The following is a 17,696-nucleotide window of genomic DNA, read 5'->3' on the forward strand; positions in this document are numbered from 1 at the left end:
AGCTTGGAAAAGACCTCCAAGCTCACTGAGTCTTGTGCAGCCCCTCCCCGACTGCCTGCAGGGACTGGATGATGCTTTGCACAAGCACCAAAAGGAATGTTGTGAAAGCCATGACCTGCAGGAGGACACAGAGAAGGGCTTGGTTGGGGCTGGGAAGGAGGGAGCTGGCGCTGGGGGAGCGGGGATGGAGCCTCGGGGATGTGGCGCAGCAAGGACAGGGGCCCAGGCAGCTGGCAGGTGGCAAGGCCTCACCCCCTGCCCCAGCAGCAGCACCGGGCCCTGCCCAAGGCGCTCCTGCCAGGGGCTGGGCCCTGCAGGCAGGGGCAGAACCCACTCCCTGGGGCGGCCTTGCTGCCCTGGCCGTCGTCCGGCCCAACCTCTCCCTGTGTGCGTGCTCCCCACAGCACAGGTTGCACTGGGCAGCATCCCCTGATGGGCCCTGCAGAGCTGCCCCACGGGGACACTTCCCTTTTATGTCACAGGTGCCACAGCCTGTCCCAGCCAGCCCTGCCCATTGTCCCCATCCCGGCTCAGTGACTCACAGTGGCCCCTGGCAACCAAAGAACCAAAGCCCCACACCCCCAGAGTGCAGCCCTACCCATGTGCCAGATAGAAAACTGGGGGACGTGACCCTTGGATGCTTTTAGTACAGAGATACAAGCTTTTCTTGAATAATGGAGGGGGGCACTTTTTAATTATTAATATTTACAGTTATCCATTTGGGGACAGGATGTCCTACAGGCTAATGTGGTGTCACATTTGGAGTGAAAAGGACTTTTCAAAGAAACCCAGGGTGCATGGGTGATGCAGAGGAAGCTACCAAGTCACCCAATGTGAAGCTCAACACTGCTTTGCAACAGCACTGCCCTTTCACACACATCTTTGGCAAAGACAAAGATGTCAGGGTTTAGTTTCTAAATCAGTAACACTTGACAAGACCTCTTTATGAACTGACAGCAAAAGAACTTAGGAGCAGCTTAGGGTTGGCAAGAAGAGAAGGGTTGATGGGTATGTCATGAACACTGACAGCTGGATGGTCGTGGAGCTGACCAAGGACTGCCAGATACAAAAGACATCACCTGCTGGACTTGGTCCAAACACCAGCCCCTCCTCTCTCTTCTCAACCACTCAACCACAGCCTGCACACACCCACACCTGCCAGGGCCAACTGGCTGTTTCTCTTCTCTTTTCTGCCTGGTGGCGAAGGAAGGACAGGGAGGGCATTTGCCTTCGGGCCAGAGGGAAGGGGAAGGAGATCCCCCCAAATCCATCCCTGGCAGGATGGGGGCTGGAGGAGACATTGGGGGACCCCCAAGAATATTTTCGAGGGGAAGAAAGGATGGGGGCACCCACAGGGGGTTGGGGGGGGAGGGACCCAGGAATCTCGTGGTGGGACACTGGGGAGTTCCCAGTAGTTTCTTGGGGGGGTGGACCCCCAGCAGTCCGGGGTGGAAAAATGGACGGAGGAATCCGCCGTAAAGAGTTGGTGACACCCAAAAGACTCTAGGAGGGGGTCGGGAGGGGCCCCGGAGTCCTGAAGAGTGTTTGGGGGTCCCCAGGAGGGAGTCTGGGGGTCTGAGGTGGTCCCAGGAGATTTTCAAGGGTTAAGGGGATGCACAGGAGATTTGGGGGAGGAGGGGGAAAGGCGGAGGGTCCCCAGGAGTCTTGGGGGGGATCTGGGCGGTTCCCGAGAGTCTTGGGGGAAATTCGGAGGGGTCACCAGGAGCCCCCGGACCCCCTGAACTCACCCCACACCACCATGGCCTCGTTGGGGACACACGTGAAAAACAGCGCGGTGGGGGGAGACCCTGGGGCCGGGATCGATCGGGACCAATCGGGTTCAATCCCGATCCTCCCTTCCCCCGCCATCATTGCCCCGCTCCCGGCAGCCCCCGCGGAAGTTTCGACGTTCTATTGGGTGACTCACCAGCACAAGGACAGGGGCCCAGTAGAATTTGGCAATGACGTCATTCCAGCAGAGCCGTTCTATTGGCTGCGACCCACGAGGGAGCCCCAGAACATGTTCATGGCTTGGGGGGAAAGGACAGCCGGCACGGCCGGGAATGGGGGTGCAGAGGGTGTTCAAGTGCCCAGGAAAGAGGCAAAAAACTTTCCCCTCTCCCTCCCAGTGCCCCCTCAGCCCTTCCCAGTGTCTCCTCTCTCTCCCAGCGCCCCCTCAGCCCATCCCAGTCTCTCCCCTGCTCTCCCAGTGCCCCCATCCATCGAGGTCCCAGCCCGGCCCTGCCCCCTGCTCTGCTCTGGCCTGGATTTCTCCCCTGCAGGGGCAGCTGAGGTGGCTCCAGGGCGGGCGGGAGCTTTCGGGGCAGGGGGTGGCTCCTGACATGCTGCTGGAACCGCCCCTGTCTGGGCGGGCCCGTCAGCCTGGGGCACCTCCTCACCCGAGCCTGGGGGACGGGCCGGCAACTGGGAGGGGCTTTGGGAAGGAATGGGGAGGCTGAGAAGGGCTTGGAGGTCGTGGAGGTAACTGGGAAGGTGTTTGGGGGAGTTTGGGGGTTTGGGAGGGAGGTTGGGGAGATTGGGGCAGCTGTGAGGGGTTTTGGGGAATCGTCGGGGATGTGGGAAGGAACTGGGAGAGAGTTTGGGGGCATACTCAAGGGGAAGGGGGCAACTAGGAGAGGGTTTGAAAGGTCCTGGGAGGGCTGGAGGTAACTGGGAGGGGTTTGGGGGCATCTTGTGGGTTTTTGTGGGTCTGGGAGGCAGTCTGGGGGCCTCGGAGGGTTTAAGGGGAAGTTGGGAGTGTCCTGTGGGACCGGGATGGGATTTGAGGGTTCCTGGAGGGGCTGGGAGGGCTTTATGCCTTTATACTGCGGGCATTGTCTAGTATTGATGGGGGTAATCCGTGAGTTGACTGTTTCATAATCATCCAAATTTGAACAAGACTTTGAAGGTGGTCAACCTCAGTTTGAAGCAGCTCATTTTTAGCAACAAATTTATCCGATTTTTCTCCCGTTTCCCTCTCAAAGGCTAACGATGACTTCAACACCACATTTTCTGATTTCAAAACAGTAGACTCAACATCAGAAATCCATTCATGACTTCCCTGTCACCACTCCATCCGAATGTCTGTGCACTCACTGTGGCCTGAGAGAAACCTGCCTGTTTGCAGCGCACTGACTGGGCAACTTTACTTTTTGCAGGTGGAAAAGGGCAGATAAAGAAAAAACAGATGGGTCCAGCAGACGTGATGCTGCTTCTGTCAAAAGCAGAGCAGAGACCGAAAGCACTTTAGGAAGTTGCTTACAGAAGCACTTGTGCATTCCAAGTTACAGCTCAGGAGTCTCAGTGACTTGTCCAACATGGGAGCTCCTTTTCCATTTCTCAACCCCCAGATTCCTCAGGAGCAGGAAACTGAAAACACTGACTGAGAAAAGCTCCATTCCTTCCTAATAATTGTGCTTTGTCCTTCCCATTTGACAGGGTTCTTGGAAATGTGCTGGTGTGATCTGGATGTGGGAGCAGCCCTGACCTCCCACAGCCCTGACCACACACACCTCATCCAACGGCAGGAAGAACCTGCCTGGCTCCTGCTGGGGTTCTCACCACCCACCGACAGCTTCTCCCTGCAGAGGGGTGGGCAACTACCCAGGCAGGATGAGACCTGACCCCAGCAGGCAGCAAAGTCCCTGCCCTGGCACAAAGAACCCCGGAGCACAGGGACCCTGCTCTGCAGGACAGCCCCGGGCACCCCAGGCTGCACCCCCACCTTCCCACCCCGCAGCCATCCCTGGGAGAAGGAGCCCACCTGCGCTGTCCCTCTGACGGCGCTGCAGGGAAGGCCTGCCCTGGAGAACATCCTCCTCCGGCGCAACAGAGAAACTGGGAGAGTCCTGACAGATGTACAAGGCTGTGGGATGTGGTAGCTTTAGGAGATTCCTCCAGGAACACAAGCGACATTGCCCTGCACCTGTAGACTCACTGTGCAGAGGAGTGTGAAGTTGTGTCCCCAAGTTGTGTCTCAGCTGAACACCTCCCATCTTTCTGCTGCCTTTAACCTCCCTTTGCCTTTCTTCTCTTCTCTCGTGCCTACAGGCAGTGCCCTCGACCCTGCTGGGCTGTGCAGAGGAGCTGCTCCTGGGCAGAGCTGTCTCTCTGCAGTGCTGCCCGCTTGCCAGGATTTCCCTGTGTGCCAGGAGCCCGGCCCAGCTGAGCAGCACAGCAAGAGCCAAAGGCAGCCCTTTCTCTGCCCCTCTGGGTTCCCCGCAGGTGTCCCTGGGGCTCCAGGGGAACCTGCTGTGGAACAGACTGAAGGAAACAATGATGTTCCCTCTTCTCACCTCTTCAGTGACACTTCTTTCCAGCAGTGACACTTCTTTCCAGCAGTGACATTTCTCAGAAAATTACCAGGGTATGATGATCACCTTTTCTAGTTTCATCATTACACAGGACACCAGGAGGGTGACAGCAAAGGATCTGGTAACTCCCTGGCACAGCGGGGGTTTTCCTGGAGTCACACAGAGAAATGTGTCAGGGCTCTGAGAGGTGTCCAACCCTGAGCTGGACTGATGCACACACGGGGGTGTTCAGAGACACGAGTCCTTCCCTGGCACACACACAGGCAGTTCATTGCAGCAGGGGCAGTGTCTCCCTGGGCTCCTGCTGCCACTCCCAGAGCCTGGAGCCACCTCAGCCCTGGAGTGCTCCCACCCTGCCCACTCCTACACTTCAGATGAACATTGGGGTTTTCTAGTCACTGGAACTGCCCAGACCAGCCCCTCCCTGGTCCCCCCCATCTCCCTGCCCCGCCCCAGCCCAGCAGAGCAGCACAGTCGTTTCTGGTCGTGCAGCAAGAAAGGGAGGCAATAGAGGACAGGGAGAGTGACTGCATGTCTGGACTGCTCAGGAGATCATCAGCTCAGGCGGCAGCTCCTGCAGCCCCAGGGCCAGACCCGCTTCCCAGTGGCCCAGGCAGCTGCTGCCACGTGGGCACAAGCTCTGCTGCCCAGGAGGGTCCTGTAGTGAAGGACTTTGCAGATGGCCACGTAGCGGTCATAGGACATGATGGTGAGAAGGGCAAACTCCACTGTGATCAAGAAGAAAAGCAAAAAACACCTGTGCAGCTCATCCTGAGTAGGACATGCCCCTGGTGTTCCAGAGGGAATTGGCCATGGCTTTGGGGAGAGTGGTGCAGATGCAGCCCGGGTGTGTGAGGGAGAGGTGGAGCAGGAAGAAGTCCCTGGGGGGTGTGCAGGTGGTGGTGGCAGGCTACGGCGCTGAGGATGAGGCCGTTGCCCAGGAGGGCAGCCAGGGAGATGCCCAGGAAGAAGCAGAAGTGCAAGAGCTGCAGCCAGGAGGAGGAAGTGGGGGATGGAGCTGCTGTTGGACATGAGCTTCCTCCGGGCATCAGGAAATGTCCAAGGAGGAAAAGGCAGTGAAAACTTTGGGACAGGTTTCCTAGATCAAACCCATGAATTCCTCTGAGCATCTACCCTCATCCCAAGTATCTGCAGTCACACATATATAGATTCTGGACTGTAGAAGACAGGCTTAGCATGACTTTAAGATGATTTCTTCTCAATTTTTTGATTTATTTTTCTACTGCCAGGTCTGAGAGGGGCATCGTGGAACCAAAGGAACCCTGAGACATTTCAGAATCCCACATGTGTTGGGTCTGTCTGAGCTGGAGTTCATTTTCTCACTGCAGGCGTCACAGTGCTGTGCTTTGCATTGGGAGCTACAAAGGGGTTAATCACACCAGTGCTTTGGCAACTGCTGAGCAGGGCTGGTGCAGCATCTGCATTGTCGGCTTCGTCCCTTGAATCGGGGGCAAGATCATGGGAGGCGATACAGACAGGTCAGTTGAGCCAAATGGACCAAAGGGACATTGCAGAATATATGGCGTCAGCTCAGCTACAAGAGCTCAGGAAAGGAACAGGAAAGGGGGAAAATCCATTTTTTTACAATACATGCCTTCTGAGCGGCTTCTCTGTGTGGTGAAGCCCTGCTTCCCATGAAGTGGTCAGGTATCGCTGCTGACAGGAAGTAGAGAGAAAATCTTTTTTTTTCCCTCTTCACTTATGCATGCACAAACTTTGGCTTTTGCTTTAGTAAAGTGCCTGATCTCAAGGTAGAAATAATTTTCCATCTTCTTCTGTCTCTTCTGTCTGGCTGGGAAGGGCAGCAATAGAGCAGCTTGGTGGGCACCTGGCATCCAGGTAAGGTCAACCCACTGCAACATTGCAGAGTCTCATGGAACCAAAGGACTGCTGGGAGACTGGGGGAACTCACGGAATCAAGTGGCCGTCGTGGCACTGCCCTGCATCATAGAAGCAAATGTTCCCTGGGAAACTACAGAAACCAGGGACTTAAGGGACATCATTGGGATGTGCGGGACCTCATGGAATTAAACAAACCGTGGGATATCTTTGGAATTTCGTGGAATCAAAGGGATAAAACAAAAGAATTAAACCCCATGACCAGAAACCATTGGATCGAACATTTCTTTAATATGCCAGCTGGGGATTCATGGGGGTACTCTGCCATGCATGAATCAAAGAATCAGTATAAATTTCAGAGTATAAATACAGTGATACTTGAAAGACCCTCCCCTTCACAAGCAGTCCAAAATTCTCTTATGATTTTAGGGTCAAATCGCCTCTTGGATTTTATTCGTGGAGCAAGACTGCCATCTAGCGTCCATTTCTTCTGGGAGGGGCAGTCATTTTCACAGAGTGGTCTTCTCCCTTAGCAGGCCTCGTAGCATCTCTGATTGATCTATCCGACCCCTAACCCCTAAACTAAATGCTTTAGGACCAGCTAAGAGGTGTCTTAGAACTTCCCATTTGCTTAAACAATGTATAATCGACTTTCTTCATAGCAGAACAATCTCTTATTAAACAAGTTTTCTGAGGCCTGTAAGCTAATTTCTTGAAGATGGGCATATGATACACTCTCTATTAATTTCCATGTATCATCTACATTCTCTCTCCTACAACTAATTGTAGTCTTAAAAGAAAAGACTGCTACCATGCCAAGAAAGCAAACCCCTTTGTTGATTAGGATTTTTATCTAAGAAAAACTTCTGATTTATGAAGCCATTAAGGATGGAGATCCTCTCTCATTTCAGTGCCATTGAGAATGGAACACAGAACACTGCACATTCCCAAGCAATCAAGGGGCCATTGTAACACTCCAGGGCCTCATGGAAGACGGAGGCCCCGCAGAGAGACCTCAAATCAGAGGTTTGGGCAATCCTCAACCAGAGGAAGTTCAACAAGGGGAAGTACCAGATTCTGTCCCTGTGATGGGACAACCGCTAATGTCCGGACAGACTGGGAATGATATTCTGCATAACAGCGCTGGAAAATGGCCTCTGGGGTCCTGGTGGATGGCCAGTTGACCAAGAGTCAGTGGTGCTCTGGCGGGGGCTCACTGCTCGGTCACAGGAGGGTTTTCAGACACACGAGTCCTTCGCTTGCACACAGACACAGACAGTTCATGGAAGCAGGGGCAGTATCTCCTGGGTTTCCTGCTGCCACGCCAGGAGCCTGGATGCACCTAAGCCCTTGTGGGGTGCCACCTACTCTGCCACTATCTGAGATGCCCCACCGCCTGAGAGATGGAAACGCGGAACTCTGTCCAAGAGAAGCACATCCCAGAGCTGCACGCATGGGCTTTGCCAGGATTTAGAACCGTAAATGCAATGTGACACCGAGACACTCTTTGTCCCACATAACTTCAAGGTCTCCCCAGGAGGTTGATGGCAATTGTTCTTGCTCAGGGTCATCTCCCAACACCAACAGCAGGTGTGTGCTCAAGACTTGTCTGTGCAATGCAAAAAGATACACCCTGTCTAGTTCTTCCGGTCTCTCCAAGGAAGGCAAAAGAATCTCTGTGTGCCGGGTGAGAAGCCAGTTCTGGAAATTGTGGTTCTATTGTGAGTGCCAAGAGCGGATGGCAGGTCTGTGATGAATGCCCTGAGGAGATGACCTGGGTTTTCCAGTGCACATGGCAATAGATCACACCCTGCTTTGGTGGTCATTTATGTCCTACGGAGGTGACAGAGATGAGAAAGAGAATGAAATTTTTGAATGTGCCTCTGAGTGCCCCTCAACCTGCTGCAAATGTGCAGATTCCAGTACATCCAGTTCAGGTGTGAGAGGCTGTTCCCTGGTCCTCTGAGCAAGAAGAGCTGGACGAGGGACACAGCAGAACTTGCTTACTGAGCCTGCATCTCCATGAATCCCAAAGCAAGTGCGAGGGGTTATGCCACGTGCGAGTTTTCTCAGGGGAAGGTGTTTCTCCCATGCACTGCCTCCCCGTGGTACTGGTGCCACAGCCCCCGACAAAACCACAAGTGTTCTTTGTCCCTAGCAAAAGTACTCCTGCTGCTAGCAGGGAGGTTCCACGGGAAAGGCCAAGAGAGCTTGAACCCGGAGGGCACTGAGCTCGGAGGGATGTTCTGCCTCTCGTACCCCTCGACCATTCCGGCAAGCGCTTGCCCTGGAGGACAATTCAGGAGTCTCTACGTGCCAAAAGAGAGATGTGAGGGAAGAGACGATGGTGGTGTAAGAAGCACATGGTCTGTCAATCTGAAGATCCTCGATACCAAAACCACCCCTGCCACCCAGTCCGGCCCCGCCAGTTCTACGGTGCAGAGCATGGCCCGCCACCGCGCTGCCGCCGCTGTCGCCTGGCCTCCGCCTCCAACCAGCCCCCGAGGAGAACCCGAGATCCGTCGGCGCCTGTCCCAGCCCAGGGGCGGATTTGTCGGAGGAGGACAGGGGAGGAGGGGGAGGAAGGCAGAGGAGGCGGAGAGGAGGCGACCCGCTAGGAGAAGAGAGTCGGGGCTGGCGGGGGCAGCGGGGCGCCGGGAAGCGGATCGGCGGCTGCGGCGTTGTCGGAGAGTGGGGCTGGTGGCGCTGGCCGCGGTTTTGATCTGTGCGCAGGGCTGGCGGCCGGAGACCGTAGGGACCGGGGCAGCCCCCCGGGGAGGACGTGCATATTCCTCGAGGTTGCCCTCCTGTCTGGTAGGTTCTTCACAAAGCTCTTCTCCCGAACTATCTTCCCAGACCTCCCTCCCTCTGGTCCATAAAGTATTCCCTGGGAACACTCATCGCTTTTTTCTTTGTCGAACCGTTATTCTTTTCTTGCTTTACTCTCTGTCCTTCAGTGAATTCGTGCAGTCCGTCCTTCCCCTTTCCTTCTTTTCTTCCTCTCTTCGCTTGGCTTAATCCCGCAGCTTTCCATTCTTCTGTGACTTCACCAATCCACTTCTCTTTTCCGCTCACCTCTCTCCAGCAAATATTAATGGACATTTCAACTACTACACACCTTTATATCCTCTTAAAATTCTTCTCCGTATTGTCTTGACTGCTGCTGTGCCCTTTGTTTTGGGAAAAAACATCCAGTGCAAAAACACTTCCGACGGTTTTTCTTCAGCTCCCTTCCGGGGTCTGCAGGTAGAGCCCAGGTGCAGCAGGACCCATTGGTAGAGACCAGCGAGAGCAGAGAAATCACCAAGTGCTCACATGCCAACATACGAAACGTTGATTTTATCCATTCCTACCGGCAGCTCCCGGGTCACAACCCGAGTTCCTCGGCTCTAAATGGTCCAGAGAGCTGCTAAATGGTCCAGAGAGCTGCGGGCGCCAACGGGACGGCTGTGGGTGACGGGTGGTGGTCTTTCCACCGTCCTCTGGTTCTCCGGGCACCGTCATGGAGACGAGTTGGGTATTAGCGCTTCTATTAAAACAGGGTTTTCAGCCATACAAAGAGAACAGGCTTGAGTACCTGGGTGCCAAGTGACGTAAAAAGCACAGCGCAGCGCAAGAGGCACCAGTGCTAGAACACTGAATTTACCCCTGGCCTATCAAATCCTCATCTCACTAAACTTAATAATGCGTCAGATTCTGCTTCCAGGTTGCCTCTGGCACGACCTCCAGTTTTCTCCAGGCTGCCCAAATAGTTAGAGCTCTCTGTTTTCAGGACAAGCATACATATTTCAGGTGTTCCCTAGTCTTCTGAGCAGGAGAAGTGACACAACTGGGATCTCATCATGGAGACTGTATCTCCATTGGTCCAAAGCGGGTGGGAGATGCCATGCCATGATTTCTCATGGGCAGGTGCTTCACCCATGCACTACTTCAGCGTAGAACTGGTGCCACAGCCCAAGTCTAAAACTAAGGTGCTATTTGTCTCCAGCAGAAATGCTCCTGCTGACAGCTCCGCTCCCCACAGACGTCGATCGGTCTCCCGGTGTATCGCAGACCCCGTAAGCCATGGCCCACTGCAAACAGAGAGATTTGAATATGTTGCCAGTCGGGGAAAACTGGAAGTCGTGCCAGAGGCAGCCTACAGGTTGAAAGGGGTACATTAATAAAGTTAGTGAGATGAGAGTTTGATAGACCGGGAGCAGCTTTGGAATGATCTCCTGATTTTCTTTAGAAAAGGAGAAATGTGTGACTGTAGAGAGAGCCGAGATATCTTTTGGTGGTAGCATGTGGAGGAGAAGACAGACGGAGAGGGATAGTGAAGTTGAAGTGGCGAGCAGAGAGAGAAGGAGGCCTGGGCTTTCACTTCTTTCCCTCTTTATTTCTTTAGAGAAGTAAGATCGCCTGGAGTGAACACATGAAGGACAGCAAGTACATGATCTGCAACGATGTTTCTCTATTCAGTTGTATTCCCCCACGGGGCCTGAAAAGGCAGTTGACTATTTCCTGGGAGGAAAAAGAATGCATTTATGAAAAGCTGGGATATAGAGAGGAGGTGTACCAGGTAGAAAGTGACGTCGAGGTAGCCAAAATTCATGCTGAGACGAACCTGCCTGTTTGCCCAGAGTGTCAGAAATCTCCACCCTGTGCCGAGAGAAGAGAGCTGCCAGAAACGAATCTCTTAGAGGGGGAGCAAAGGAAGCAGGAGGGTCGAGAAATGAACTGTACTTTCAGTACCTCAAATGTTCTCTTTGTGTTTCTCCCTCCCCAAGTAACAGCCCGTCTGCCTCCCCCAGCCGATGGCATTCTGAGCATTGCCTTGCTCTGGGGTCTCACTCATGAGCAGAGATTGTTCCCGGTCAGCTCGTAGTGCAGTCCTCCCCTCCCCAGTTGCAATCGCCTGCTCTGCTGCACACCCACTGATGTGCTTTTGGGAGCTCCGGGCTTCTACCGTTCTGCACCTTTCACATCTTCCCGTGCTGTCCTCAGCTCTCTGGGCTGCTTGCAGCTTCCTCGGGGAACACGTGTCTCCTCCGCTTCTGTGGCTTTTCTCCTGTCCTTCTTCATCTGCCTGGGAAGAATGCTTCTCTCCCAGCTCCCCGGGAAAGGCAGCAGCCCAGTGTCTCTAGATTTGCCTTTCTCTTCTGCGAAAATGCAAAGTCTGGGAGGAACGTGGCTCCAGCAGGGCTGCTGGATATCCCAGCTCCAGCGATGGCAAGGAGAGCATATGCCCTAGGGAATGTACTGAGGGATGAGCAGGGAACAGGATGAAGACCCTGACGCACATGCAGGGAGCACATGGGGCAACTACCAGAGTGCTGCTGGCGAGTGGTGGGGCTAGGAGAGCCCTGGCCCACCCAGGGCAGTTGAATGTCTGGGGGCTTGGCAGATGGAGACCCTTACACCCAGCCCCTTCCCTAAACCAAGTCCAGAGGGATCCCAGGCACCACAGGAAACAGAGGCTTTCACATGCTTCCCAGGTGGAAGAGCATTATCGAGTTCACCCTCCTTATGCCTGTGTGCTCCTGAAAATTTTCTACCAGCTTAAGTATCAGAGGAGAGATAACACATTTAGAGGAAGCTGAGAATTCTGCATTTTTACTGAGAGGCTAATGAAGGATGGTCCTGCAACAACCCTTCCTGAGGCCAGGGCCATATAGTTGGAGGTCTCTCCTTTCTTACTGCTTTGCTTTCCTCTATCACCACCTCTAACGCTTGGTCTGGCTTGGTTGCACCTCGCTCCTTTCGCACTGTCTCCTTTCACAGCTACTTCAGAACACGTCCGAGATGTAGTGTTCAGATCCTTGACGAGTGACACTCCAAATCTTGCGGACCAAGTCTGATGCTTCATCACCGGCCCTGCGCACAGATCAAAACCGCGACCAGCGCCACCAACCCCGTTCTCCGACAACGCCGCAGCCGCCGATCCGCTTCCCGGCGCTTCCCTGCACCCACCAGCCCCGACTCTCTACTCATGGTGGGCCGCCTTCTCTCCGCCTCCTCTGCCTTCCTCTCCCTCCTCCCCTGTCCTCCTCAGACAAATCCACCCCGGGGCTGGGACAGGCACCGGCGTCTCTCGGTCTCTCCTCGGGTGCTGGTTGGAGGCGGAGGCCAGGAGAGAGCGGCGGCAGCGCGGCAGCGGTCCGTGTTCTGCACCGTAGAACCGGCCGGGCCGGACTGGGCTTGCGAGAATGGTCGAGGGGCACGAGAGGCAGAACATCCCTCCGGGCTCAGTGCCCTCCGGGTTCAAGCTCTCTTGGCCTTTCCCGTGGAACCTCCCTGCTAGCAGCAGGAGTACTTTTGCTAGGGACAAAGACCACTTGTGATTTTGTCGGGGGCTGTGGCACCAGTGCCACGGGGAGGCAGTGCATGGGAGAAACACCTTCCCCTGAGAAAACTCGCACGTGGCATAACCCCTCGCACTTGCTTTTGGATTCATGGAGATGCAGTCTCAGTAAGCGAGTTCTACTGTGTTCCTCGTCCAGCTCTTCTTGCTCAGAGGACCAGGGAACAGCCTCTCACACCTGAACTGGATGTACTGGAATCTGCACATTTGCAGCAGGTTGAGGGGCACTCAGAGGCACATTCAAAAATTTCATTCTCTTTCTCATCTCTGTCACCTCCGTAGGACATAAATGACCACCAAAGCAGGGTGTGATCTATTGCCATGTGCACTGGAAAACCCAGGTCATCTCCTCAGGGCATCACAGACCTGCCATCCGCTCTTGGCACTCACAATAGAACCACAACTTCCAGCACTGGCTTCTCACCTGGCACACAGAGATTCTTTTGCCTTCCTTGGAGAGACCGGAAGAACTAGACAGGGTGTATCTGTTTGCATTGCACAGACAATTCTTGAGCACACACCTGCTGTTGGTGTGGGGAGATGACCCTGAGCAAGAACAATTGCAATTAACCTCCTGGGGAGACCTTGAAGTTATGTGGGACAAAGAGTGTCTCGGTGTTACATTGCATTTACGGTTCTAAATCCTGGCAAAGCCCATGCGTGCAGCTCTGGGATGTGCTTCTCTTGGACAGAACTCCGCGTTTCCGTCTCTCAGGCGGTGGGGCATCTCAGATAGTGGCAGAGTAGGTGGTACCCCACAAGGGCTTAGGTGCATCCAGGCTCCTGGCGTGGCAGCAGGAAACCCAGGAGATACTGCCCCTGCTTCCATGAACTGTCTGTGTCTGTGTGCAAGCGAAGGACTCGTGTGTCTGAAAACCCTCCTGTGACCGAGTAGTGAGCCCCCGCTAAAGCACCACTGACTCTTGGTCAACTGGCCATCCACCAGGACCCCAGAGGCCATTTTCCAGCGCTGCTAATCAGAATATCATTCCCAGTCTGTCCGGACATTCGGGGTTGTCCCATCACAGGGACAGAATCTGGCACTTCCCCTTGTTGAACTTCCTCTGGTTGAGGATTGCCCAAACCTCTGATTTGAGGTCTCTCTGCGGGGCCTCCGTCTTCCATGCGGCCCTGCAGTGTTACAATGGCCCCTTGATTGCTTGGGAATGCGCAGTGTTCTGTGTTCCATGTGTTCCATGAGGCCCCATATTGTCACAATGGCACTGAAATGAGAGAGGATCTCCATCCTTAATGGCTTCGTAAATCAGAAGTTTTTCTTAGATAAAAATCCTAATCAACAAAGGGGTTTGCTTTCTTGGCATGGTAGCAGTCTTTTCTTTTCTTTTAAGACTACAATTAATTGTAGGAGAGAGAATGTAGATGATACATGGAAACTAATAGAGAGTGTATCATATGCCCATCTTCAAGAAATTAGCTTACAGGCCTCAGAAAACTTGTTTAATAAGAGATTGTTCTCTTAAGAAGAAAGTCAATTATACATTGTTTAAGCAAATGGGAAGTTCTAAGACACGTCTTAGCTGGTCCTAAAGCATTTAGATTCGGGGTTAGGGGTCGGATAGATCAATCAGAGATGCTACGAGGCCTGCTAAGGGAGAAGACCACTCTGTGAAAATGACTGCCCCTCCCAGAAGAAATGGACGCTAGATGGCAGTCTTGCTCCACGAATAAAATCCAAGAGGCGATTTGACCCTAAAATCATAAGAGAATTTTAGACTGCTTGTGAAGGGGAGGGTCTTTCAAGTATCACTGTATTTATACTCTGAAATTTATACTGATTCTTTGATTCAATCAGAGATACTACGAGGCCTGCTAAGGGAGAAGACCACTCTGTGAAAATGACTGCCCCTCCCAGAAGAAATGGACGCTAGATGGCAGTCTTGCTCCACGAATAAAATCCAAGAGGCGATTTGACCCTAAAATCAGAAGAGAATTTTGGACTGCTGGTGAAGGGGAGGGTCTTTCAAGTATCACTGTATTTATACTCTGAAATTTATACTGATTCTTTGATTCATGCATGGCAGAGTACCCCCATGAATCCCCAGCTGGCATATTAAAGAAATGTTCGATCCAATGGTTTCTGGTCATGGGGTTTAATTCTTTTGTTTTATCCCTTTGATTCCACGAAATTCCAAAGATATCCCACGGTTTGTTTAATTCCATGAGGTCCCGCACATCCCAATGATGTCCCTTAAGTCCCTGGTTTCTGTAGTTTCCCAGGGAACATTTGCTTCTATGATGCAGGGCAGTGCCACGACGGCCACTTGATTCCGTGAGTTCCCCCAGTCTCCCAGCAGTCCTTTGGTTCCATGAGACCCTGCAATGTTGCAGTGGGTTGACCTTACCTGGATGCCAGGTGCCCACCAAGCTGCTCTATTGCTGCCCTTCCCAGCCAGACAGAAGAGACAGAAGAAGATGGAAAATTATTTCTACCTTGAGATCAGGCACTTTACTAAAGCAAAAGCCAAAGTTTGTGCATGCATAAGTGAAGAGGGAAAAAAAAAGATTTTCTCTCTACTTCCTGTCAGCAGCGATACCTGACCACTTCATGGGAAGCAGGGCTTCACCACACAGAGAAGCCGCTCAGAAGGTATGTATTGTAAAAAAATGGATTTTCCCCCTTTCCTGTTCCTTTCCTGAGCTCTTGTAGCTGAGCTGACGCCATATATTCTGCAATGTCCCTTTGGTCCATTTGGCTCAACTGACCTGTCTGTATCGCCTCCCATGATCTTGCCCCCGATTCAAGGGACGAAGCCGACAATGCAGATGCTGCACCAGCCCTGCTCAGCAGTTGCCAAAGCACTGGTGTGATTAACCCCTTTGTAGCTCCCAATGCAAAGCACAGCACTGTGACACCTGCAGTGAGAAAATGAACTCCAGCTCAGACAGACCCAACACATGTGGGATTCTGAAATGTCTCAGGGTTCCTTTGGTTCCACGATGCCCCTCTCAGACCTGGCAGTAGAAAAATAAATCAAAAAATTGAGAAGAAATCATCTTAAAGTCATGCTAAGCCTGTCTTCTACAGTCCAGAATCTATATATGTGTGACTGCAGATACTTGGGATGAGGGTAGATGCTCAGAGGAATTCATGGGTTTGATCTAGGAAACCTGTCCCAAAGTTTTCACTGCCTTTTCCTCCTTGGACATTTCCTGATGCCCGGAGGAAGCTCATGTCCAACAGCAGCTCCATCCCCCACTTCCTCCTCCTGGCTGCAGCTCTTGCACTTCTGCTTCTTCCTGGGCATCTCCCTGGCTGCCCTCCTGGGCAACGGCCTCATCCTCAGCGCCGTAGCCTGCCACCACCACCTGCACACCCCCCAGGGACTTCTTCCTGCTCCACCTCTCCCTCACACACCCGGGCTGCATCTGCACCACTCTCCCCAAAGCCATGGCCAATTCCCTCTGGAACACCAGGGGCATGTCCTACTCAGGATGAGCTGCACAGGTGTTTTTTACTTTTCTTCTTGATCACAGTGGAGCTTGCCCTTCTCACCATCATGTCCTATGACCGCTACGTGGCCTTCTGCAAAGTCCTTCACTACAGGACCCTCCTGGGCAGCAGAGCTTGTGCCCACGTGGCAGCAGCTGCCTGGGCCACTGGGAAGCGGGTCTGGCCCTGGGGCTGCAGGAGCTGCCGCCTGAGCTGATGATCTCCTGAGCAGTCCAGACATGCAGTCACTCTCCCTGTCCTCTATTGCCTCCCTTTCTTGCTGCAGGACCAGAAACGACTGTGCTGCTCTGTTGGGCTGGGGCGGGGTAGGGAGATGGGGGGACCAGGGAGGGGCTGGTCTGGGCAGTTCCAGTGACTAGAAAACCCCAATGTTCATCTGAAGTGTAGGAGTGGGCAGGGTGGGAGCATTACAGGGCTGAGGTGGTTCCAGGCTCTGGGAGTGGTAGCAGGAGCCCAGGGAGACACTGCCCCTGCTGCAATGAACTGCCTGTGTGTGTGCCAGGGAAGGACTCGTGTCTCTGAACACCCCCGTGTGTGCATCAGTCCAGCTCAGGGTTGGACACCTCTCAGAGCCCTGACACATTTCTCTGTGTGACTCCAGGAAAACCCTCGCTGTGCCAGGGAGTTACCAGATCCTTTGCTGTCACCCTCCTGGTGTCCTGTGTAGTGATGAAACTAGAAAAGGTGATCATCATACCCTGGTAATTTTCTAAGAGGAGAAATGTCACTGCTGGAAAGAAGTGTCACTGCTGGAAAGAAGTGTCACTGAAGAGGTGAGAAGAGGGAACATCATTGTTTCCTTCAGTCTGTTCCACAGCAGGTTCCCCTGGAGCCCCAGGGACACTGCGGGGAACCCAGAGGGGCAGAGAAAGGGCTGCCTTTGGCTCTTGCTGTGCTGCTCAGCTGGGCCGGGCTCCTGGCACACAGGGAAATCCTGGCAAGCGGGCAGCACTGCAGAGAGACAGCTCTGCCCAGGAGCAGCTCCTCTGCACAGCCCAGCAGGGCCGAGGGCACTGCCTGTAGGCACGAGAGAAGAGAAGAAAGGCAAAGGGAGGTTAAAGGCAGCAGAAAGATGGCAGGTGTTCAGCTGAGACACAACTTGGGGACACAACTTCACACTCTTCTGCAGAGTGAGTCTACAGGTGCAGGGCAATGTCGCTTGTGTTCCTGGAGGAATCTCCTGAAGCTACCACATCCCACAACCTTGCACATCTGTCAGGACTCTCCCAGTTTCTCTGTTGCGCTGGAGGAGGATGTTCTTCAGGGCAGGCCTTCCCTGCAGCACCGTCAGAGGGACAGCGCAGGTGGGCTCCTTCTCCCAGGGATGGCTGCGGGGTGGGAAGGTGGGGGTGCAGCCAGGGATGCCCGGGGCTGTCCTGCAGAGCAGGGTCCCTGTGCTCCGGGGTTCTTTGTGCCAGGGCAGGGACTTTGCTGCCTGCTGGGGTCAGGTCTCATCCTGCCTGGGTAGTTGCCCACCCCTCTGCAGGGAGAAGCTGTCGATGGGTGGTGAGAACCCCAGCAGGAGCCAGGCAGGTTCTTCCTGCCGTTGGATGAGGTGTGTGTGGTCAGGGCTGTGGGAGGTCAGGGCTGCTCCCACATCCAGATCACACCAGCACATTTCCAAGAACCCTGTCAAATGGGAAGGACAAAGCACAATTATTAGGAAGGAATGGAGCTTTTCTCAGTCAGTGTTTTCAGTTTCCTGCTC

This window comes from Manacus candei, unplaced genomic scaffold (genome assembly GCF_025592945.1).
Source record: "Manacus candei isolate 608988 ecotype Guabito, Panama unplaced genomic scaffold, ASM2559294v1 h1tg000086l, whole genome shotgun sequence".
In the NCBI taxonomy this organism is placed as follows: Eukaryota; Metazoa; Chordata; class Aves; order Passeriformes; family Pipridae; genus Manacus; species Manacus candei.